Genomic DNA, 25,005 nt, shown 5'->3' with positions numbered 1-25,005 from the left:
TAGTCTTTCTTATTGACTCTTTCGCTATTCATTGACTTGACTATTACTCTTTCCTACTATTTACGGGGTTTTCACTAAAATTGGCTGTTTCTGAACTGCTGTCTCGGCAATCTGGCATGGATGACGCAAACCTAGATGCTACTAGACTTTGAAAAATGGTGGGAAATCATTGATTTGTGTTTTCCCGCTTTTTTCCTTTAGTTTATTTAGTCCTTCTGCATAGTGACAATATTAACTCCAGTGTTTATCATGTCCAGATAATCACAGCAATTGATGCGTTATGTACTTTGTGATGGTATCACGTCCACCAGCCCTGAGACGTCCTTGCGAATCATAGCGGTCTTGCTTTTCCATATTAACCGCAAATATTTTTTATCGTCTACAAACCCATTACAAATATGCCTGACAGCGGGGGGCACCACCGATTGCTTCAAAAAAGCTCAAACAAAAGCCTCCCTCTTCGGGCTCGTCCCCTTAAAGTTTTAAGGACATTATACACAAGTACACATCTTTAAGTAAGGAAGGAAGAGTTTTTTGCTTTGTGAGATATGACTAATCTAGTGATGCCTTAGCTCGTGGGAGGTGTTTGTGAACAGGGAAGATGCTATTTTCAACCCAGCGACTGGCAGGCTTGTGACTCCGTCTCCGAGCACCATTTCACCAGCCAGCGGAAGGAAGGCAAGCATGCTGTGAAGAGAGTTGTAATGTCATTGATATAAAATGATGCATGCCCATTATTCAGTCCAGAGACATAAACAGATGTACGAGAGTGGGATGGGAGTAAACTTCCTCTTCGAATAATTTCTCATCACGCATCCGTCTAACTGCCCTGGAAAGAGCTTAAGCAACGGTTTAACGGAATGGGTCCTAAACTTGCCCCTAAACAATGCCGTTCTGCATGGTGTAATAGCTGTCATCGCGGTAAGATGGTCTTTTTCAAAATAATAAAACCAGAGGCAGACCCCCCCCCCCACCACGAGCACATGCTTCAATGAGGAATCTTTACCATTCCCAGCAGGGCACAAGTCGCAAGATAATATTCAGGGACTATTTATTACATACAGAATGAAAACAATGGGTCACAGGTTGTGACGCCACACGCAATGAGGTCAGCTCTTTCTAATTTGGTCACTTAAACGGACACGGGTCTAGTTTACAAAAATAAATAAAAATAATCACAAAAGGATGTGAAACAAATATTTGTAGTTTTACTTTTCATGCTTCACATGTATTTTTTCTACATATCGATTTGTAACTGAGCTTGAAAATGGGTGAAAGTGACAATATTTTTAAACAGACATGTGGAACGTGGAAATTACAGGACATATTTAGAAGCCCCGTTCTTCACAGGAACGTTACTTTTTCTGACGTTGTCGTGGTGATAGGGGCTTTGCCTGATTTAGAAGGCAGTATTACGCCACTTAAAAAAGTGGGCAATGAGTGCTGCGGTGGGTGTTCCGCCACAACATCCATTGATTTTGATGCTGCCCCTTATTTACAATGGTGGCGTAAATAGGAGGCAGCGCTAAAATTAAGACCATGGAAGACTTGATCATTACATGGAGAAACAAGGAGAAATGCTTTATTTTTCTTCCTGTTAGCTGTTTCTATGTGTGCTGCATTGTGTAGCACACATATAAATAGCAAAACGCCATGAATGATTGTTTTTATGCATGAAGGTATATCTTCCTGCACATAAACAATCATTCCCTCAAGGCTGGCACCCTTGCACTTTGGTGCAAGGGGGCCTGTGTTGGCGGTAGGCAGATTAATTTAGTGCTAACACTAGTGAAAATGCAGGGGGCACTGTACCTTTGTAAATACGGTGCATCACTGCGTTTTTGGAATGGCGGTGCTCGGCATTAGCATTTTGGACTCAACAACACGCTCCGCCATTCCCTTGTAAATATGCCCTTACATGTTTAAACAGTCTTGCGTGGATAAGTAAAATGTGCTCTAGATGTGTTTCTGTTTCTTGACGTGTTATATTTGAAGTGCATTAAGTAATAGAATGACTAACTTTGTCAAGTTCTCTCTTCCCATGTAAGAGATTAAAAGATAACTTTGCCTTGTCCGTTTTAATAAACTCGACACTGCTAATGGGATGGAGGTTTACAAAGGTTCTGCGGCCAGAGCTGGGGTACAAGGTAACACATCTCTGCCTTAAGCAGCGGAGGATGGATTTATTTTTCTAAATGAGTGGGGGGCTCTGCCACCCGCGTTTAGTCGCAACTTGTGCCATTATTCAGATGTCTTGGCCATTCTCAGATAACTGGGCTATCTAACACAGTTGATTGGGCTCCTCTCAGTAGTGGAATAAAGACTGCTCAATTAAATTCACAAGCAGAACCAGTAAGACAGCAGGGTAGGAATATGGCAGGCCACACAGCACATCAAACGCCAAATGACGAAAACGTTCAGAAATTCAAGGTGTTTTTCACATTAAGGTTTCAATTAATTCTGAGCTTTGATCTTGCTGCCTCTGTGATGTCACGAAACTCTAAGAAAAAATCAGTTAGCAAGCAATGGTTTGATACATAATTCATAAAATGTATCATATATCAAATATTTATGGTTGCTTGTAAGGTGCAAGGCAAACAGCTCAGCTAATGGACATTTTGGGGGGGTGTAACTTTGCCCCCCTTCACCCCGGAAGCAAAGCACTAATTCCAGAGGGGATTATCTATAGGCTAGTGATGGTGGTTAAGATGACCATCTGACGACAATTTGGCCTTGCAATGAATCAGCTGGATGATGCTGGATATACGTAGAGCATGTGTTCACAGTGCACATACAGGGGTTCTCAAGCTGTCTTTTTGATTGTGGGACACATCAGGCTGAGAAGCAAAGAAGATGAATGAAGAAGGTAAAGATTGATTTGTGAGAACAAGATGGTGCGCAAAATTTAAGTGGTGTAGAAATATTGCCAGACCAGATCCTGCATTTGTGGTGGTCAGGTTTTTTTGTGCCTTGGAGGGTCTGCCGTTTTTGTACAGTAATAATCTAAAGGACCACGTGGTGTCTAATTGTTTTGGTCTAGACCCCCGGGGGAACAATGTAGACTATCTCTTTTTTATTGCCTTGGGAGAAACGCAATTATGGGGCAGATTTATGAGGCCCTTGCGCCACGTTTATGCCGCTGTTGCGTCACGCAAGGCGGCTTAAACGTGGCGCATCCCTACGAGGCATTTACAACGTGACGCATCTATGGAGATGCGTCACGTGTAAGGCCCTGCGCCACATGAAACCTGCGTCAGGTTTCATGTAGGCGTTCCGGTGCAGGGGGGGGGGCGTTCCGTCGCAGGAACGCCCCTGGAAAGTGACTCAGTGAAATCTACAAGATTTCTCTGAGTCACTTTCTACGTCAATTCCTTACGCCTGCTTAAAGCAGGCGTAAGGGTGATGCACCATGCAATGTAGGGGTGGCCCCTGTGCATTGCTGGAGTCATGTCGCACTTGCGACATGACTCCAGCAATGCGCCGCCCGTACGGCGAAAGATGCGTCACGCATCTTCCCTGCCTTGCACCATGGGTGGCGGAGCTGTGGCGCACTGTGGCGCAGATTAACTGGCGCATCCCTGGGGATGCGCCAGTTAACGTACATCTGCCCCTAAGTTTTTTTCATTTGAAAGTGTCACAAAGATATCGGATACTTGTTTATGTGATTTGGATTACTGATATCAATCTTTCAGTTTCTCACATTTTTACAGTATATGAGACCAACAGGAAGAGAAGAAAACAAAAAGGAAGGTCTGCACTGAGTTGAAGAAACTAAAGCCAGGCAGGGAAGACACTCTACAGTGTGCCTCACAGGATTAATGCATGGGCAAGTGTTTAACCGTGAGGTCATAGTCTGTACAGGGTTACAAAATATTTGGTATTAGCAGAGGCAGATGAAATCTGTGAACATCTGTAGGACTGATTACCTTGAAGGAAAAAAGAGGAAAGCCCTGCAGAAACGAATGTGAAAATTATATTAGCCCAGTGGCAAAAATAATTAGAAAAAGAGCATCAAACAACATCTCTGTATTTGTTTTTAGCATTCCTCAATGTATAACGAGCAAACTAAATGACATACTTGCGGCCTCTTTATTCCCTCTAAAACGACTTTTTAGTGAGTTCTGATGTCAAGCTGCCTGTCTCAATTAAAATCTCCCGTTTATTTACATCTCTTATCTGTTTGTTATGTCCTAATGCCAGGATATCATTGCCCACACATACCTTTTCTACAGACCTTCCTGTATAGTTTCGTACATTTAACAGCACACAGGTGCTTGTTCCTTCAGTTAGCCGCAGTGATCTTCAATCTGTGGGGCGCGACCCCCAGGGGGGCCATGGAGGCATGGGAAGGGGGTCGCACTCTTCATTTGACAAAATAAAACTTCCCAGACGGTTCAATCCGGGAATCTCCTGTGCTGGGAAATCGTAGTCAGCTAAAGACACCTTTCTACCAGTGTGTTGTTGGCCTGTGAAAGAAATGCAAATGTGTGCAATGAGTTAATCTGCAAATGTAAAGGATTTCCAGATTAACCCGTTGTGAACATTTGCATTTCTTTCAGGCCAGCAGCACACTGTCAGAATGTGTGTTCAGATGTCTGCCTGGCTTTGATTTCTAAGGAGAGTGCAGTTGCATTCAATTGATCAAATCACTTGACATTTTTGAGTGGTAGTGCACAGAGTTAACTGAGTTGTGAAGTGCTTTCTTTTAATTTTTATTTATTTTACAGAGTTTTATATAGTGCAAACTTGACCCGAATCGGGTATCAGAGCGCTTTACATAGCACCAGTTTCATTACATGAGGACAGATTCATAATTTTTTTTTTTTTTTGGGCACGGGGAGATTAAGTGATTGTCATAGTTACATAGTGCTTACTATCCCTGAGAATATGTTCAAGCGACAGTTATGTAGAAAAATTACATTACATAGGGTCTGAATATTATTAAAATCCATGGGCCTCATTTACAATGAAATGGTGTAGGGCTGCTCCGCAAGTATCTTTTCCTCCACTGCCCTACGCCAATTCGAAAGAGCAGGAATAGAATGCATTTATAAGTACTGTGCACTCCTGTCCTTTCTGCTGACACAGAATGGTGCCTAGCACCAACGCAGACACCCAAGCACCATGGTGCAAGGGTGTCTGCATTATTGGTAGGATTTTTTTTTGCAGGAAGGCACGCTTTCCTGCACATTAACAACCCATGGAGGCTTTTGAAAACAATGGAGGAGAAAGATTCGTTGTAAATCTGGGAATATGTGAAAACCCATGTAAACCCCCCCTTACGCAGTGTAAGGAAACTCATCGACCTTGCGCTGTGTTGCTTAACACCATATCTAGGAGGCCTTGAAAAGCCACGCAAAGTGACTTTGCGTGGCCTCGTAGATATGAGTCTGCACTTTGCGCAACCAGAACATCATAAAAAATTGAAACACGGGCAGCACAAAGGGCTTATAAATAAGCCCCTATATTTTGGAAGCAGCCTGTATATTTTGGAAAAAACATTTTATCATAAAACATTTTGCTTGTTTTGTAGCGGTCTATCTCATACTGTGTGTAATGCAAGTATAAAATAAAGACTTACATATTCACAGTGCTTTATGTCACAGGCAGTTGCTTTATCACACTAAAAATACACAAGTCACTATTCTCCACTGCACCAACCACAATTTAATTCTGTGGCTCTCTGGTTTCATACAATTAATATCACTCTCGTCAGCACCTGCAGTGTTTACATTATATTAATAGTTGCTAAAACAGCTCTGCCTCTTTGGTCCATTTATTCCACCTTCCTTTCAGATGTTAATAGACACTTGCTCTCTGCCTAGAAATTCAGAAAGAGGTGGAAAATATGTTAACAAACAAAACTGCTGGCATTTTTCAAAATGCACAAAATCTGCAAATAACTAATACATCTATAGGCAACGAAAAATATTGTGTTTTCTGTAGAAAAATGTTTGCTGCATATTTGGACTGTCCTAAGATATCAAGTCCAGGAAACTGCTGCCAAAGCGATTCATATTTTGCAAAAAGAATGTTTTCTTATAGCTTATTTAACAGAGGATGGAGTAGGGTTGCGTTCATTCAGTGGGTTGGTTGTGGTCATAAGTGTGTACAAATGGGTGGAGTGCTGTGTTCCCTGAAAGAGGTGTCCAAGTGAGTGTGACACTGAGTCGGCAAAGGGAAGACACCAGGAATAATGGTGGGGATGCATCCAGGAACACATAGTGGAATGGTGACGGACTATGAGATGGGGCGGGTGGGTCCGTTCATAGGATTTTGTTGATTAGGGGCTGATAACCGGCATACCAGTTTCAGACAAAGGGAAGGCAGCCCTGAGTGTCTGCTCCCATATGAACTGAAGCAAGGCATAGTAGGCATATATGAAGGGTAGTAGGAACTAGGCTTCCAGGGCACACAGGAATCACTAATTCAATATCAGTCAACACCAAACACAATTCTGAGACCACCAGAGCACCCAAAGTACCATAGCAGCCTCAGCCAAATAGAACCGGAGGGATTTGATCTAAATACCAGAGAAATATAGTGGACAGGGAGAAGAATGACTGAAAAATGGCAGTGCAAATGGGCGATAACATGAAGAGGAGATGGTGTGGGCTGGTAAACACCTAGGGGGTCATTAGGATAGCGGGCGGATCACCACCACCGGTATAGCGGTGGCAATCCGCCCGCCAAACACCACCGCCTGCATTGAAATTTCCCCCACCATATTGCCATGGTGGGGTGGACTCCGGCGGATGGAAAGACCATCTGCCAAAAAGCTGTTAACATGGTGGCATGTCTGAGAGATACCACCATCCATATTAGCATATCTGTAGGGACATGCCTTTCCGGGGCAGGTGGTTCTCGCCATTGGGGTCTCGTAGCGGGTCCCCAGGGATTCTGGGAGGTGGGGGGTGCACATTGGGGGTACCTATGGTACCCCCTGCAGTTCCATGCACAACATGGCAGACACCGCACAGTGCCTGCCACGTTGTGCATGGAACTGCACGACATGGCTTCTTGGTATTGTGGCAGGCGGTGCAGAGTGCACCGCCCGCCGCAATGTCAAGAATGCAGGATGTGCCCACCAATGTGGCGGGCACATTCTAATGTCAACATCGGGACCCCCGCACCAATGGTGGGTTGTCCCATTCTACGAAAGGATGGCGGGCAGACAAAGTCCGGCCGCCATCCTAATGATGCCCTTAGGGGGTCATTAGGATAGCGGGCGAATCACCACCACCTGTATTGCGGTGGCAATCCACCGACCAAACACCACTGCCTGCATAGAAATTTCCCTCGCCACATTACCATGGCGGGGTGCTTGTAATGAACAAGCACCAGTAGACAATATTATTTTTTTCAAAACTTGTATTTTCATTGATATGACCAATGAAGGGGCTGATTTTTTAATAAAAACAGAGCTTTGGACAATAAAATTTCCCGCTGATTAGCAGTATTTCTCTCCAGGTGTTCCCATACATGGCATGTTCCGTAGTTTGGAGCTTACTTTTCCTCCATGTTAAAGAACAGTAGATGTTTCAGTACCCAGGCAAATGTGCTGCATAGCTAAACACATAAGAGGTCCCAAAAGCGAGACCAATGGCATTGCAAATGCTTGTTTTTTCAGTAACTGTTTACAAAGTGTTGTACCAGTTCTCTAGGTCTTGTGTGATCTAAGGGCACTTATGCAGATGTTGCAAGAAGTATTAAGGCTGTGCTTGGAAACAATGGAGCTGTAGTCTTCTACAAACACCTTGATTTGTCATGTACCTGATTGCAGATTTTGACATCTGGGGAAACAAGTTCTAATAGTCAAGATAGGTAGCAAGAGGAAGGACATGTAGCTCAGACAACATGCTTCACTTTCAATACATTTGATTCCTAATAGCCTTTTGTACAAATACACAAGCCTTATGGAGTGAATTTAGTTGAAAATTCACATTTCTCACTATTGCATTGACTTGAGATGTGAATAGTAGTAGGAAGTCGAAAAGAAAGCCAAGCCCTCTGCGTTTAAATATTCTGCTGCTTTGATTATTACCAAATTAAGATCTGGTAATCTGTATGTGGCCTTTATTGATTTAAAGGCCGCATTCCACTCAATCCGAAGAGATCTTTTGTGGGTAAATCTGCTGAAACAATGGGTTCCAAAAAATATACTGGTCCAACTCATTAGACTACACAAAGATAACTTTGCAAAAGAAAAGGAGAAAAGGTGGGGAGCTGACAGAAGAAATACCAGTGAAGAGAAGGGTGCACCAGGGCTGTGTCCTGGCGCCCACCTTGTTTCTTCTCTATGTCAATGACATGGTTGACTTCCTACAAAAAGCAAATCATGACTCCCCAAAGCTAGGTGGTACCCATGTATGTGCCTTGACATTTGCAGATGACACCATCTTGCTCTCACAGACACCTAAGGAAATGCAAAACCTTTTGAATAAACTTGATGTGTACTGCAAATTAAAAGGTTTGGAAATAAATCCTGTGAATGCAAAATACATGTCTATTAGGCCTCATAAAAGTTTTAAGAACAATATAATGTTGAATGGTGCAGTTTTAGAGAGGGTCCATACTTTTGTTTATTTGGGGGAAACTATAGATTCCAAACTTTCATGGTACCCGCAGATAAGAAAATGTAGAACCATTTTAACGCAAAATTCAATACCCATCCTGAAAAAACTCCATGCTTCTGGAACAAAGTCTATTACACCTGCACTGGAGGTGTACAAATCCAGGGCCCAAACTGCCACTCTTTATGGCTCTGAGCTGTGAGGTGAGGAACAACTCTCTGCCCTAATTGTGGGAGAAAATAGGGCCTTAAGGGCGAAGGTCCTCCTTCCCCAAATTACACCAGTGATCCCTCACATGTATGATTTGGGGTTAAAACGCATTGAGCATAGGGCAGCCTGGATGACATTGTCAAATTGGATAAGGATATGGGTTACTGATGAACTTTCCACCTATAGGCAGGCACTGGGAGAACTAATTGCACTAGACATCCATGTTACATTTCTCTGGTTGGCAAATATTTACAGATGGCTTTTAGATCTGGGCCTAAGCAAATTTTGGAACCATCCTGACAGGCTGACTGTCAAATCAAAAAGGGAAATTAAAAAAGTCTATTGGATTTTTATTGTGCATAAAGTTACCCTAAACTGTGGATCTGGTTCGCTTACAACCACGGGCCATATTATCAAGGGGGTTTATCTCAGCTTTTTTGGCTTTAAAAGCCAAGAAAGCGGAAATAAAATTATCTCCATATTACCTAGCTGTTGCTAACACCAGTTAGCGACAGCTAGTAGGAGATAGCGACCATCTTGGGCCCCACTTTGCATGTCAGTGATATTTATCTCTAATGACATGCAAAGTGGGCGTGCCAAGATGTTAGCGACTGGAAACAGTCACTAACATCGCTAGCTCCTATTACCAACTTTTGGAGATATTCGCGCTAAGCGCGAATATCTCCAAAAGCTAACACCTGCCCTGAGCAGTTCTTAGCCATGTTATCCAATGGGAGGTGGATAACATGGCTAAGAGCATTAGCTCGGTAATGCATGAATATCGCTGACTTTTCAGCGATATTCATGCATTGCGGCCGTTTTTTATCGCATTTGCGATGAACCTTGGTAATACCAAGGTTTATCTGCGATAAAAATCACCGCAGCTTAGCGGTAAAATTTTGTCTCTATCCAAGCAATAGCGATAATTATCGCTATTGCTTGGTAATATGCCCCCACATTTTTTATGTTTAAGCCAACTCCCCGTTTTAAATTATTTTTATATCAAATAGAACCTCAACTCACGAAGATACTCTACCTGAAATTCAGGTACGGTATTCTCCGAGTTAAAACTTTCACAATCAAATGGGAAGAGTCACTGATCGGGGGGGGGGGGACAGCGAGTGTAAATTGTGTCATGTGGGTAAACAGGAGGATGTAGCACAGGTCCTATTTTTCGGCCCCACCTACCTTAACGCTAGAAGAAAGTGGATAAAACAGTTGGGCAGGAAGTTGGGCGTTAGGAAGTACAATGATATGCTACGTATCCTAAAAACAATACCCAGATTATTGTATTTGGTATTAGAAGATTTCTATGGGCTATCAATTTTATGAGAAGGAAGAAAGGTTTGAAATTTTAACTAGTACTTTTACTATAGTACACTAGCACATTAATTGTGTACTGTAGGAATAATTTGCCGAAAATTTTACTGTACATAGCATTCAGTGCTTTACACTTAAATATTTGATGAAAGTAGATTCCTACCTTTGTTACAGATTTTATGATTAATGTAAACGGGGATTAAATATTTCTGTGAAATTGTAATATGCCACCATAGCGCTTTATGATCTAAACTGTGTATTGTTTCCTGAATTTGTTGAAAACGTCCTGCGCACTTCGCACTTTAGTCAAGAACTACATTCTTGTACAATTGTAATGAACTATAAAATTTCTCAGGGCATTTTTAGAGGATTAATGTAGTAGTTTGAAATGACGTAATCAAAGTATTGTATTGTTTGTTCTTTTATGATTCTATGAATCGAATAAAGATGTTTTTGATGATGAATATTCTGCTGCTTTAAATATTAAAGGCACACCACACACAGTTAAATGCTTACCTACTCAAACACCTTCAGCATGTCCTAAGTCTTTCTATCCTTTGCTAAGTATTAAACCAGGCTCATACTAGCATCCCAGAGCACTCTAAATGGTGCCTAACATAGGTACAACCACGTTTATCTCTAATTCAAATCCTAATTCTCATTGGAGTTAAACACAGCATGTACCTGTTGGTGTAAATCTTATTCGCTGACAAAATGCTTTTATTAATATCGTGCAAAAGCTTACACTTAAGTGAAACATATGCTCGATGCAAAATTTGTAGTTGGTAGTCACACTTCAATGATTATAGGCCTAGTATTAATCAAAATACTGAATTAATTTATCCTAATTGTCGATGCCACGTTAACTGAAAAATAATGCACTAACCCTGAAAGGTCTGATTTTCACATTGAATAGTTTGCAAAGAGTGTTTTTTCTTTCATTGTACATGTTGTGTTATTCCAGAAGCTTTCTGCTAGGTAGTGAATAGACACTCATTTTGTATTAGGCAACTGATAGTGAGTTCTTACCAAGAGCAGATGAGATGACTGGAAGAATGATTCATGGGAAGAACTGTCTGAAAGGCAAAACATCAACAAAGTAACTTTTGAAGGTTTAATTTCTAAAGCCTATTGTGCGCCTACGAGAAAATTGGGATTTTGCTCATTCACAGGAGTTTGCTGATATTCTATTGGAGGAAGAAGAAAATGAAAGAAAATGTGGTGCAACATGGAATGTGGTTGTTCATATTATTGTATTCCTGGAGTAGCTAACAGATTCCTTCCCTGACTGTCTGACTGGAGATTCACATTTGAGTTTTGGATGCCTTTTCTTCTTGGGAAGCTGCCTTACTTTGCAGAATTGTCTGCTGATATCTTTGAGCTGAGAATACTTTCCACCTTACAATGCAAACGCTTCATGCTTGTGCAAAGATTTCTGTTTCACCAGAACTATTCACTGGGTTTGTGAACTGACACTTTTCTCTCATTATCAATAATTATTTTAAATTAGGGAGTATAATTTATGGAACACGCTTGTTGTATTATTAATATATTGACTGTGATTTTAACTAATATTTTGTTCTATTTTGTAATGATAAATAGATTAATCGATTATATTAACATTTTAAATGCTGAAATCTAAAGATTAATAGCTAATAAATGAATAGATGAAAGACTAAAATATTTGAAAATGAAACCCTTTAACTCTCACTAATTCTCTTTATTGACTGAAGTGGAAATCTTTACTGATTGATTATTATTTCTCTTTGTTGACTAACAAAGGTCCATACAACGTGTGGCGAGGATAATTTAATTATCATACCCAAAGATTGAGATACAGAAAGCCCTACTTCTTCATACCCTTTCACGAGACAGTGCGAGCATAAAACATTTCCCGCAAAAATACACTGCCGATTTAGCAACTTTCTGCATGCAGGAGCAATGCCAAATTCTCATCAAAGGACACTGGTTGCCTTTGGTGGGGCTAGGGCACCACAGTACAAGTGGCAGGCCAGAGACAGAAAACAACCTGGGGCGGGGGGGCCACACAGCCCTCCTCCCTTAATAATAATTCAACAGGCACTGGGGGACGGGTCCCTGGGGCCAAAATTGGCCTGGGAAGGGGGGTGTCTGGCTCCCTCCCCCTATTTATCATTGGCTGGGACCTGGGAGTTATGGTCCCCAGGGTCACAATCGGCCCGGGGGGCATATGGCCCCTACCTTGCACTGCTAATTATCCCCATATAACTGAGTGTCTGTGTGGGTTTATGAGTGGGTGTGTGAGTATCTGTGTGGGTCTGTTAGTTAGTGTGGGAGTGCCTGTGTTGGTCTGTGAGTGTATATCTGAGTGCCTCCATAGGTATGTGAGTGTGTATATGACTGCCTGAGTAGATCTGTGAGTGGGTGGGAAAGAGTCTGAGAGGGTATGTGAGTGTCTAAGTGAATCTATGAGTGGGTCTGTGAGTGTGGGGTAGGCCTGAGAGTGGATTTATGGGTCTGTGAGTAGGTATGTAATTATCTGTGTGGGTCTGTGAGTGGGTGTTTGAGTGTCTGTATGGGTCTTTGAGTGTGTGTGTGTGTGCCTTTATGAGTGGCTACGTGAGTGCTTGTGTAGATCTCTGAGTGTGTGTGTGAGTGTCTGTGTAAGTCTGTGAGTAGATCTGTGAGTGTGAGTTGTTTTGTGAGTGGATGTGTGGGTTCCTGTTAGATCTGTCACCTAGTGTGTTTGTGTCTGCCTGGATCTGTGAGTGGGTTTGTGAGTGTCTGGGTAGGCCTGTGACTGGGTATCTGAGTGTCTGGGTAGGTCTGAGGAGGTCTGTGAGTGGGTATATGAGTGTGTGTGTTGGTCTGTGACTGGGCAAGAGTGCCTGTGCAGGTCTTTGAATGGGTGTGTGAGTACTTACAGGGGTATGTGAGTGGGTCTGAGTGCTTTCATGGGTCTCTGAGTGGGTGTATCTCTGCATGTGCAAGTTTGTGTGTGTGTGAGTGCCTATGTGGGTCTGTGAGTGCCTGCATGCCTTTGTGTGAGTGAGAGTGTGTGAATGTCTACATAGGTGTGTGAGTCGGTACCAGACTGCCTGTATGGGTCTGTAAATGGGTTTGAGAGCACCCGTGTGAATGTCTGAGTGGGTATGAAAGTGTTTTTTGTTGCAAAGTACACAGATATTAACAAATCCATTGCAGATTTATTTGGGAGATCATGTTGAGCCTCGCAGGTGATCCACAGAGTTCAAAAGTGGAAAAAAAGAGCTCAAATTTGTATTCAACATAGGTCCAGCTGACACTCCTCGAACACAACTATGGAGTCATGGTACCTCTACCATTACACCTTTAATCATTTTGCAGATTAAATTTAAGACCCAGGACTGTTCCCTAATACTTTAAATGGTTGCCGCAATCTTTCAGTCAGGTTTTGGGGGTGCCAATCATAGAGTTGCAATTGGTGTGCAACTCAGTGTATCCTATGCGAGGGTCCATGCCTCTAGATATCAAATGTTGACTTTCCTTTATTAACTGCACCTACTAAACAGATTCACACCAAATCACAAAAAGGGCTCTTTCTGGTCAAACAGCTACCTCTCTGCCAAATTTGAGTTTTTCCATCCAGTAGTTTGGGCTGTATGTGTGTTTCCCCTATGGGAAATCGCATGGTAAACACATTTTTGGATCACTTTTTTTGCTCACCCCTGCTTGCAGAACACTCCCAAACATTCAAAGCAAAACCAGATATAGAGTGACACTTAAAAAAAAAAGAATTTGTGTAGGTTTGTCAAACAGCACGAAAGTTATAAGCAAGTCAAAAAATGCATTTCCTGTCAAAATTAGGTCCTAACTATAGCTACCAACTGGTGACCATTTTTCATCTTTGTTTTGCAATTTTTGCACTGAGTGTCAAGGGTATGCCCAAACATGCGTCCCATGCTCGCTGTGCCACTGGGTTTCAAGATAGCCTGGCTGATGAGGGGTGATATCCCGAAACCTGTCCCAGGATGCTTGTTTTTCTGTCCCGAGAGGACCTGGCCTGGAAGTTTGGGCTGGACCATTCCCATGCGAAGTAGGGTTAAGACTGATTTGCATATGGATAGGTCCAAACTGGAATGGTGCAGTGAGCAAAAAATGATGAATTTAGTGGCAGATTGGAATGGGGTGAATGTTTGACACTGTTCTGTGTTCCGTCCATCATCTTTGTTTTGGAATCGATGCAGTGAGTGGCAGGGGTATGCTCAGATGTTGGTCCTGTTCTATGCCATGCCAACAGATTCAGGCTAGCCTGGCCAATGAAGGTGATATCTCAAAACCTCTACAAGGATGCTTGTTTTCCGGTCCAGGAAGGACCTAGCCAGGCAGTTCAGGCTGGACTGTTCCCATGAGGAGCAGGGTCAAGACTAATTTGCAAATGGCTCAGTCCAAACTGGAATGGTGGGGTGAGCATAAAAACAATGGATTTAGTCCCATACTGCACTGGGGTGAATGTTTTACACTGTTCAGCATTCCGTCTACCATCTTAGTTTTGCAATTTTTGCCCTGAATGGCAAGGGCATGCACGGATGTGAGTCCTGTGCTTACTACACCACCAGATTCAAGCTAGCCTGGCTGATGAAGGGTGATACCCTAAAACCGGTTCCATTATGCATTTTTTCCAGGCCTGGGAGGACCTGGCTTGACAGTTCGGGCTGGACTGTACCCATGAGGTGCATTGTCAAAACTGATTTGCGTATGACTAGATCCAAACTAGAATGGTGTGGCGAGAAAGAAAACAATGCATTTAGTCCCAGACTGGACTGGGGGTGAATGTTTGGCACTGTTCAGCATTCCCTCCATCATCTGAACCACAGGTTGCAGGACCGTTATAGTTATGCTCACATTTCACTCATACAAAACCAGAGAAATTCATCAGTTGTAGTTAGCTGAGCTAACAATAACTTACGCCCCCACAATTGACTGCTTATGACTTCATGTATTACATCACTAATCACAAGGGTAAGAAGTTAGAATGATTAGCATTTTATAGAAGTGGAGCTTCAATGTAGGCACCTGCTTTGTTTGTATCTGTAAGTGCTTACGTTTGAGGTTTCATTTCTGGGACATGAGCAACGTGCCAAAATAAATCCTGCCCTGTGTACTTATCTAAGAAAACACCACCATTTTGTGAAATGCCTCTACCCAACTGGAGTACTTTTACTGGTTAATTAGTAAGTGCTACCTTGTTGGGAAAATGTATAGTTTTTTTTTTTGCAGAGTTTTATATAGCGCGAACTAGACCAGAACCGAATCAGGTATCAGAGCGCTTTACATAGCACCAGTTACGTTACATGAGGACACACTTTCATTTTTTTTTAGGCACGGGGAGATTAAGTGATTTGCCCAGAATGACAGGAGTTTTTGGCGTCGTTACCGAGACTCGAACCCAGATCTCCAGGTCCGAGGTCGAGCGCCTTAGCCGTTAGGCCAACTCCTCTCCCCAGTGCATCTCCTATGCTACAGCTGCATAAAGGATGCCAAGAAAATGTCTCCAGTGACCTTGTTGTCTGTACTTTGCCAATGGTTTGCAAGTGGTGGCCAGCTTTCAGGAGGGAATCTTAGCTATCAGCTCCTGGATGGCACGTAACTGCCTAAAGTTAAACTCCGATAAAACAGAGGTAATGACCTTTGGCAGCTTAACCCCTGGTTGGTCCCTCAGTTTGGTGGCCAACTGACTTGGGACCTCCACCTCAACCAGTCACTAAGGTTAGGAATCTTGGTGTTATGTTCGATGACAAGCTCTCGTTCATTCACCACGCAAATTTGGTTGTGTCCTCAGCCTTTCATATTCTCAGAATGATAAGGAATCTTCTTCCCTTCCTTCCCTCTAGTGCAGGAAAGACTCATGTGTACGCTTGTGATGTCAAAGATCGACTACTGCAACGGCCACTATCTGAATGCTCCGAAGAGAGTTTTTAATAAACTACAATTAATTCAGAATGCAGCGGCAAGAATGCTTTCCGGCACACCTAAATTTAATTCAATCTACCGAGTTATTCGCCAATTACATTGGCTACCAATCAGAAACCAAACCAAATTCAAGGCAATATACATAACATATAAAGCAATCAATAACTTTGGACCAGAGTTCCTGACAAAAGCACTTTGCCTATATATTCCCACCAGAACTCTTCGCTCTTCTTCAGCTCGCTGCCTAACCGTCCCACGCACAAAGAAATCATAATGGGGAGACCTATCCTTCATAGTTGCTACCGCTAAACTTTGGAATACCCTCCCGTTACAAATCAAGGCCAGCCCATCCCTCCTGATATTCAGGAAGTCGGTAAAAACGTGGCTGCTCAACCAGTAAGCACTACTATCAACCTTATGTTCTTCTATCTTTCAGCGCAGAGACACATCCGGGTATTTGCGCGCTTTAAAAATGTAATAAATAAATAAATAATGTAACTGATACTCGAGTGTCTTCATCAGATAACTTTGCAAGATGGAACCATGGAGAAAACACACTTAGATGATTTGTACTTTACGGAAGTAAGTCCTTCTTTGTTTGGTGGGCTTGCAATCGTATTCCTAGGCATCAAGACCCTGTATCCAAATTTGATGGGAAACATGCTCCAGGGACCTTTTAGCATGCTGTTAATCATCCTGGGAAAAGGGCAGGGAGATGTAGCATACCACTAATGTATATGAGGAGAGGCAAAATGGGAAGGATTTCTAGCAAGTTTACATAATGCAGAGAAAACACACTTGCCTGGCTATACTTTATTAGGAGAGGGGGCTGCATGGCCCCCCTCCCCAGGCCACTTTTGGCCCTGGGAACACCATCCCCTGGGGCCCTGCCTTAACCAAATAGGGGGGAGGGGGCTGAGCGCCCCCCTCCCGGGCTGATTTCAGCCCCTGGCGCCTCATCGTCCAAGGCTTGGCCATGTTACTGTGGGTGCCTTGGAGACTTTCCATGGCACAGAGTGTGCAATGGGTCCATAGGGAAAGTCTGAAGGCTCCCACAGTCCCGGCCAGGTCCCCATATTAAGCGGGAGCTGGCATTACTCTTTCACATAACCAGTTGCTGAAATAGCAGCTCCCTGCCTGCAGGAACAATGTTTTCATCTATATTCTTGCAGAAATATTTACATGCAGGGAAACAGATGAAAACTCCACTCTCTGCAAGCAGGAGCTGTCTGACATCTCCCACTTGCAGAAAGGTGGTGTTATGTGTGCTTTTGCTTCACCAAACAAAAGCAGTCAGCTACCTTTCAAGGGTGGGAACTTCAGGAGTTAATAAGAGCTAGCCCTGGGGGGATGCCATTCAGCCCCCTTCCATTATAGTAATTAGCCTGGGGAGGTGTTGATCCCCAGGTCTTCATTGGGGCCTTGCAGCCCCTCTTGATTTGAATGAATTACCTCAGGGAGGTGGTGGTCTCTGAGGCTGCGGGAATACCAGATGGGCCTCCGCATGGATTTGATGTTGAGCCCTAGGGAGATGGCAGTCCCCGGGGCTATGGGGCAGGCCATATGGGCCTTCACATTAATTCTGAATGATTTGCCCCAGGGAGGTTGTGGTACCTGGGGAGATGAGGGGCATTACTTTTATATATTTAGCCCCGGGAGGTGGCTGTCCCCGGTGCTACGAGGGACCACTTGTGCCCCGCATTATTTTATATGTTTTGCCCTGGGGAGGTGGTGGACCCTAGGCCTACATTTATTTATTTCATATCTCCTGTCCCTGGTATCAGCATTTCCCCAACACCTGCGATCTCCTCCCATCTAGTGCCCCCCTCAACCGAGAACACTGATACGCTCCCAATGTCCCCTGCCCCAGTGAGTGCCAGTCCCCTAATGGCCCCCCCACTGATCACCCCGACCCAGGCACCTATAACGGAACCACCCCTAGACACCAGAGTTCCTCCCCGCCAGTCCCCCACCAAAATCGCGAGCCTGATACTCCTTCTTCAAATAACCCGGAGCCTGCTCCAGCCAATGCCCTGCCACTTTCACATGCCCCTTCGACTGATCTGGATAACTCGAACCCTTATACCTTCATACCCCTTGACTATACCAATCTTGAAGCTTTGCACTCCAGAGCGACCAAACTCACCCAGAGCATTCACAGCTCCATTCTGTACCTTATAAACCTCCTTTACCGTGCCAAGACCTCACTAGCTAACCTCAAGTCACCGCATACTTTGCCCCCACCCAACACCGAGCCTCCCAAGCAACCTCTCCCGCTACCCCTAAGACATCTTCGCCCACGCAAACAACCCTGCCTCCTCTCTGAGGAGGAATCCCAGGCTCTCGCCCTCACTTACAACGCACCCACAGCCTCCCCATACCCTCTAGACCTCACTGGAAACAAAATCCTAGCCATCCTCCAAGACCACAACTCTACCCCAGCCATCCCCTGTCCGCCAAACACCAGTCCCGAACACCCCATCAGCACGGTCACCATTGACCCAAACAGGCCAGCTACCTTCCACAACAGAAATGTGGTAAAAAGCAATGTGGCGCCTGTAGTTCTATCTGTCCAGACTCCTGACTCTCCTTCCGACACCCCCTTATCTGGTCTTTTAATGAACCGCCGTTCAGCAGTTAAACACGCCACTGACATCACTGACCTCGTCCTGGACAAAAACCTAGACCTAGCCATTTTAACTGAATCCTGGCTAAAGGAATACTCTTCTCCTTGCCTGGATATACAATTCCGGCCAACTACAACATCGCCAGACTGGATAGACACTCTAATAAGAAAGGAGAAGGAATAGCCTGCATCTATCGATCCTCCTTGCTTATCACAGAACTCGCAACGGACATCTCAGACTCCTGCGAATACCTCGCCCTCTCCGTCTGCAGCAATTCAGTACACCTCTGTAACTTGCACATCTTTTACCACCCACCAGCTCCAAACAACGCTTTCACTGATCACCTTCTGGAAATCATGACAACAAAGATTTCCTCCAATGCCACAGAGATCTTTCTGGGTGATTTCAACCTGCATTGGAATGACGCGAAAGATCCCTACGTCAATGCCATCAAAGACCTCCTAAATGACCAAGCCCTGACCGAAGCCTACTCTATGCCAACCCGCTCAAAAGGAGCCATCCTTGACTGGATCATTTCTAAGGAGTCCGCTGTCAAGCTTATCTTCATAGACCCCTGTGACTGGTCTGAACATCACTCCATATCCTTCATTTTACCAGGGACTCGCAAGACAAAGTCGTCTTAACCGGTGATCCCCAAATGCTGGACCAGAGACACTAAGAACCTAGACTTTAGGAAACTTGAGGCTCGATGCAGATCTGACCTACCCCCCTTGCACATAACCAAGGTTAGCGATCTCAACAAGCACTACTCATCGTCCATCTCGAATATTCTAGACGACCTTGCCCCTCTAAGACTAAAAAGAACTCAAATCAAAGACAGAAACCCTTGGTTCAATGGCTCCCTCAACATGGAGGTGAGAGCCCTCCATCAGTTTGAAAGAAACTGGAGACAACACCCCTCCGCAGTGCATCTAAAACTTCTGCGCCAGGCGAGAAATGCATACAACAAGCACATCATCAACTGCAAAAAGAATACTTCAGATCGTAATTCGGGAATGCCAAGAACAGACCACAAAAGCTCTTTGAACTGGTCAAATTCCAATCTGACAAACTGGCTAAAACATCGAAAGAATCCCCCAAATAGCTAATATCGGCAGACAAATTCTCCTCCTTCTTCGCTGATAAAATCAAGGCATTAGGAATTGAACTTAGCACCACCACCACCACCACCAACTGAGTCCAACCCCCTCCTGCTCTGACACACCCTTCCGCTGCTACTTCTAACCATTCTCCTAAAAACAAAGCCCGCTGGACTGACTTTAAATACTATAATGAATACTCCATCTCAAAAATCCTCTCTACCTTAAAACCAAACAACCACTTCAATGATCCGCTACCTTCCAACTGCCTCACCACCGCCTCCCAATCCATCGTTCCTTGTTGGACTACAATTATCAACGCCTCTCTCCAGCAGGGCTTGATCCCGGACCCTTTGAAAGCTGGCCAAGTTCTCCTCATCTTGAAAAAACATTCACTTGACCCTGCCTCTCCTGACAATGTCAGACTTATCTCCAATATCCCCCTACTACCCAAAGTATTAGAGAAGTGTGTTCAACAGCAACTAAGCCAGAACATCAACAATTTCCACCTACTAGATGACTTCCAATCTGGATTTATACCAGGGCACAGCACCGAAACTGCTATGCTCCACATCGTCGACGATGCCCTCCAAGCCCTAGACCAAGGCAAATCCTTCTTGATCTATCCTCCGCCTTCGATACGGTCAACCGTGAAAAACTACTTGAACGCCTCAAATTGAGGATGGGCCTGGATGGCGTGGTACTAGAATGGTTCAGGTCCTTCCTCCACAATCGTTCTCAGAGATTCCTCATCAACGGCAAACTATCAACTCCCACCCCGGTCACAGTCAGAGTCCCCCAAGGTTCAACCCTCTCCCCTACCCTCTTCAACCATTACCTTGAGCCTCTCACCGAAGTTCTCCGCTCCGCCAACATCTCCTACCATATGTATGCGGATGCACCCAATTATACATCAACATCTCCTCGCTCAATGAGATCCTCTCCCTGAACGAGACCCTGAAATTAACTGTCCAATGGCTAGCCAATAACCAACTCAAACTAAATGCAAAGAATTTCTCCTAATCTCCCATCAAAAACCAACCCGGAGATTCAGATGTGGATTAAGGCCATCACAGCCCTGAAGTGCCCACCGACCATTGTGGGCTTTGCCAAATCCTTTGGCATAATCCTCCACAGTAACCTCAATATGAGAGACCACATTAACTCAATGGCCAAAGCAGCCAGATTCCACTTGAGCTACCTCTGGAAGCTGAAAGCTTTCATCGATGCACCAGACTTAAAAACTGCAGTTCAAGCACTTGTCATCTCCAGACTGGAATACGGCTGTTGTACCCTCACAGGATTACCTAAGACATCCTTAGCGCCTCTAAAAGCCTGCCTCAACGCTTCTGCCAGACTACTCACAGGTACCAGGAAGTTTGACCACATCTCTCCACACATGAAAGCGCTGAACTGGCTCCCCCTGGAGGCCAGAATCCAGTTGAAATTGGCTTGCACTATACAAAAGGTTCTATACACAAACTCCCCTGCTTATCTGGCACAGAAATTAGTGATATCCGGAGGAAGCAGGAACTCCAGGTCCGCCGGGAACCTACTGCTCCAACCTGCCTCCTTAAAAAAAAAAGAACCTATAACTGGGCGTTCAACCGGAGTAGCACCAAGAATCTGGAACTCTCTTCCACCCTCCATCAGGAAAACCCCTCTTCTAGCACACTTCAAAATTGAGACCAAAAGCTTCCTCTTGGGTAAATTCCCAACCTAAGGCCTGCCCACAACCACCTCGTTGAGCGGGACTAATCTAAGACTACCGCCTCACATATCACAAGCTGCCCACGATGAAAAAGTTTGGAACCTTGCTTTTGTTTCTGTCTATGACGGTGAGTGCACCCTAATCTTTTTGTTTGCTCAACAATGTATACCGTGTAAAGCGCTCTGATACCCTCACGGGTCATGTTCGCGCTCTATAAAACACAAAAATGAATAAATAAAAAATAAATATTTACAAACATTTGTCCTAAAAAGTTGGCAGCCCTGGTGCATCGGGGTACAACACAGGCACCCCCTGCATAAATTAAAAGCAGTGCCAATGGGAGCTAGTGGTCCCCTGGGCTTTCATAAACCCTACTTGGGGGGCTCTGTGTGTTTATGGTATGCCCCCAGGACCTGCCCCACCTAGGGGTTATTTAAAAGCAAGTGCGGGAGCCCACAATTGTTTTTTAAAAACAGTTCTCATGAAAATTCATGAATGTGTAGCAATGTTTTAAAAAAAAAAAAGATTTTTTTGGGGCTAGCGAGGTCCCAGGAGACCCCAGGACTAAGGCTGTGGGGCCAGGGTATTTCTACCCTGAGCCTTTTCTTTATGTTAACTATTTTTGTGGCTGCCACCACTGCCTGGCTGAAGTGTTGGCAGGTAATTAGAGCTCTGCATTTCTCTGCACAGAATTGTTATTTGTTCACAAAGTTGTTGCAGGCTCCGATATCTATAATTTTTTCCCTTAAATTTCTCTACAGCTACTGAACGGAGTTATACCAAAAGACAAACGGCTCAATCTGCAGACCAAAAGCTAGCTTTCTGCAAAATTTGGTGTAATTCTGTTCAGCAGTTCCTGCTGAGATGTGTTCAAAGAGTAATTCTTATGACCCCCCCTCTTTTCTCAGGCGCCACTTGACAGATCACCCTGAATTTTACATGCATAGCAAGATTCACTCGGCCACATTTTCTGGAAATGTTATGAAGATTCATCAAACAATAAAGGCAAATAAAAAAAGAACCTTTCCTATTGAAATTAGGTCCTAACTATAACAACCTACTGGTGACTGCCAGTAGCGTTTTGACTGAAAAAACACAGGTTTCATAGATGTTATAGTTTGTTGGACATTTTACTCGTACAAAACAATAGACATTTGGCCGTTATAGTTAGTTCAGCACCCCCGCAATGCACTGCTGATTATGTCACATATTACATCATTCATGACATTGTCAGTGACATCACTGATGACATCTCAAATGACATCCCTGATGACATCAAAGAAGGAGACAAGAGAAGTGCGGAAATAAGCAACAGAGGTGCAGAAAGAGGCATGTGATGTGCAGAAAAAAGCAAGTGAGCTGCAGAAAGCGGCAAGTGAGGTACATAAAGAGACAACAGGGGTGATGAAAGAAGCAAGACAGGTGCAGAAAGAATCATGGAAAGTGGAGAATGAAGCAACAAGGGTGCAGAAAGAAGCAAGAGAAGTGTAAAAAGGAGCAAATGAGGTGTAGAAAGAGCCAACGGAGGTGCAAAAAGAGGCAAGGGAGGTGAAGAAACAGGCAAGAGAACTGTAGGAAGAGGCAAGATAATTGCTGAAAGAAGCAACAGAGGTATAGAAAGAAGCAAGAAAAGTGCAGAAAGTGGCAAGTGAGATCCAAAAACAGGCAGGATGGGTACAGAAACAGGGAAGATGAGTGCATAGACAACAGGGGTTCAAAAAGAAGCAAATGAGGTGCAGAAAGAGGCAACCGATGTGCAGAAAGAGGGAAGAGAGGTGCAGAAAAAGGCAAGAGAAATGCAGAAAGAGGTAAAGGAGGTACATAAAGAGACAACAGGGTGGCAGAAAGAAGCAAGACAGGTGCAGAAAGAAGCATGGAAAGTGCAGAATGCAGCAACAGGGATGCAGGATGAGGCAAGAGTGGTGCAGAAACAGGCCAGAGAAGTGTGCAAAGAGGCAAGAGAATTGCTGAAAGAAGCAACAGATGGGTAGAAAGAAGCACAAAAGAGCAGAAAGAGGCAAGAGTGTTGCACAAACAGACAAGAGAAGTGCACAAAGTGGCAAGAGAATTGCTGGAAGAAGCAACAGCGGTGTAGAAAGAAGCAAGAAAAGTGCAGAAAGAGGCAAGTAAGATGCAAAAACAGGCAGGAAAGGTATAGAAAGATGGAAGACGAGTGCAGAAAGAGACAACATAGATGCAGAAAGAGGGAAGAGAGCTGCAGAAAAAGGCAACGAAAATACAGAAAGAGGCAAAAGAGGTACATAAAGAGACAACAGGGGTGCAGAAAGAAACAAGACAGGTGCAGAAAGAAGCATGGAAAGTGTAGAATGAAACAACAGGGGTGCAGATAGAGGCAAAATAACTGTAGAAAGGAATAAATGAGGTGCAGAAAGAGCCAACAGAGATGCAAAACGAGGCAGGAGAGGTGCAGAAACAGGCAAGAGAAGTGCACAAAGAATCAAGAGAATTGCTGAAAAAAGCAACTGAGGTGTAGAAAGAAGCAATAAAAGTGCAGAAAGAGGCAAGTGAGATGCAAAAACAGGCAGGAAAGGTACAGAAAGACGGAAGACAAGTGCAGAAAAAGACAACAGGGGTGCAGAAAGAAGTAAATGACATGCAGAAAGAGGCAACAGACATGCAAAAAGAGTGAAGAGAGGTGCAGAAAAAGGCAAGAAAAAGGGCAGAAAGAAGCAAAAGTGGTAAAAAAAGAGACAACAGGGGTGCGGAAAGAAGCAAGACAGGTGCAGAAAGAAGCATGGAAAGTGCAGAATGAAGCAACAGGGGTGCAGAAAAAGGTTAGAGAAGTGTAGAAATGAGCAAGTGAGGTGCAGAAAGAGCAAACAGAGGTGCAAAAAGAGGCAAGAGAGGTGCAGAAACAGGCAAGAGAAGTGCACAAAGAGGCAAAAGAATTGCTAAAAGAAGCAACACAGGTGTAGAAAGAAGTAAGAAAAGTGCAGAAAGAGGCAAGTGAGATGCAAAAATAGGCAGGAAAGGTAAAGAAAGAGGGTAGATGAGTGCAGAAAGAGACAACAGAGGTGCAGAAAGAAGCAAATGAGGTGCAGAAAGAGGCAACAGACGTGCAGAAAGATGGAAGAGAGATGCAGAAAAAGGCAAGAAAAGGGCAGAAAGAGGCTAAAGAGGTATATAAAGAGACAGCAGGGGTGCAGAAAGAAGCAAAACAGGTGAAGAAAGAAGCATGGAAAGTGCAGAATGAAGCAACAGGGGTGCAGAAAGAGGCAAGAGCAGTGTAGAATAGAGTAAGTGAGGTGCATAATCCCACTCTACATAATTCTTATACACTAAATACCACATACTTTCTAGAAAAGCAATGGAGCGGTGCACTCCCAGGGTATAGTAGCGTTTAATAATTAAGCATTATCAGTTCTTTCATAGGTACCATCTTTATTAAATATATCCAAATGTAAAGAAAACAAACATCAGCCAACGCATTTCGTTCATGAGGTGAACTTTGTCAGGGCAATAAATATATGGGGAAAGGCGTCACTTGTAACATAAGGTCCAATAACCGTCAA

This window comes from Lissotriton helveticus, chromosome 7 (assembly GCF_964261635.1).
Source record: "Lissotriton helveticus chromosome 7, aLisHel1.1, whole genome shotgun sequence".
NCBI classification, from domain to species: Eukaryota; Metazoa; Chordata; class Amphibia; order Caudata; family Salamandridae; genus Lissotriton; species Lissotriton helveticus.
This window is presented reverse-complemented; position numbering follows the sequence as displayed.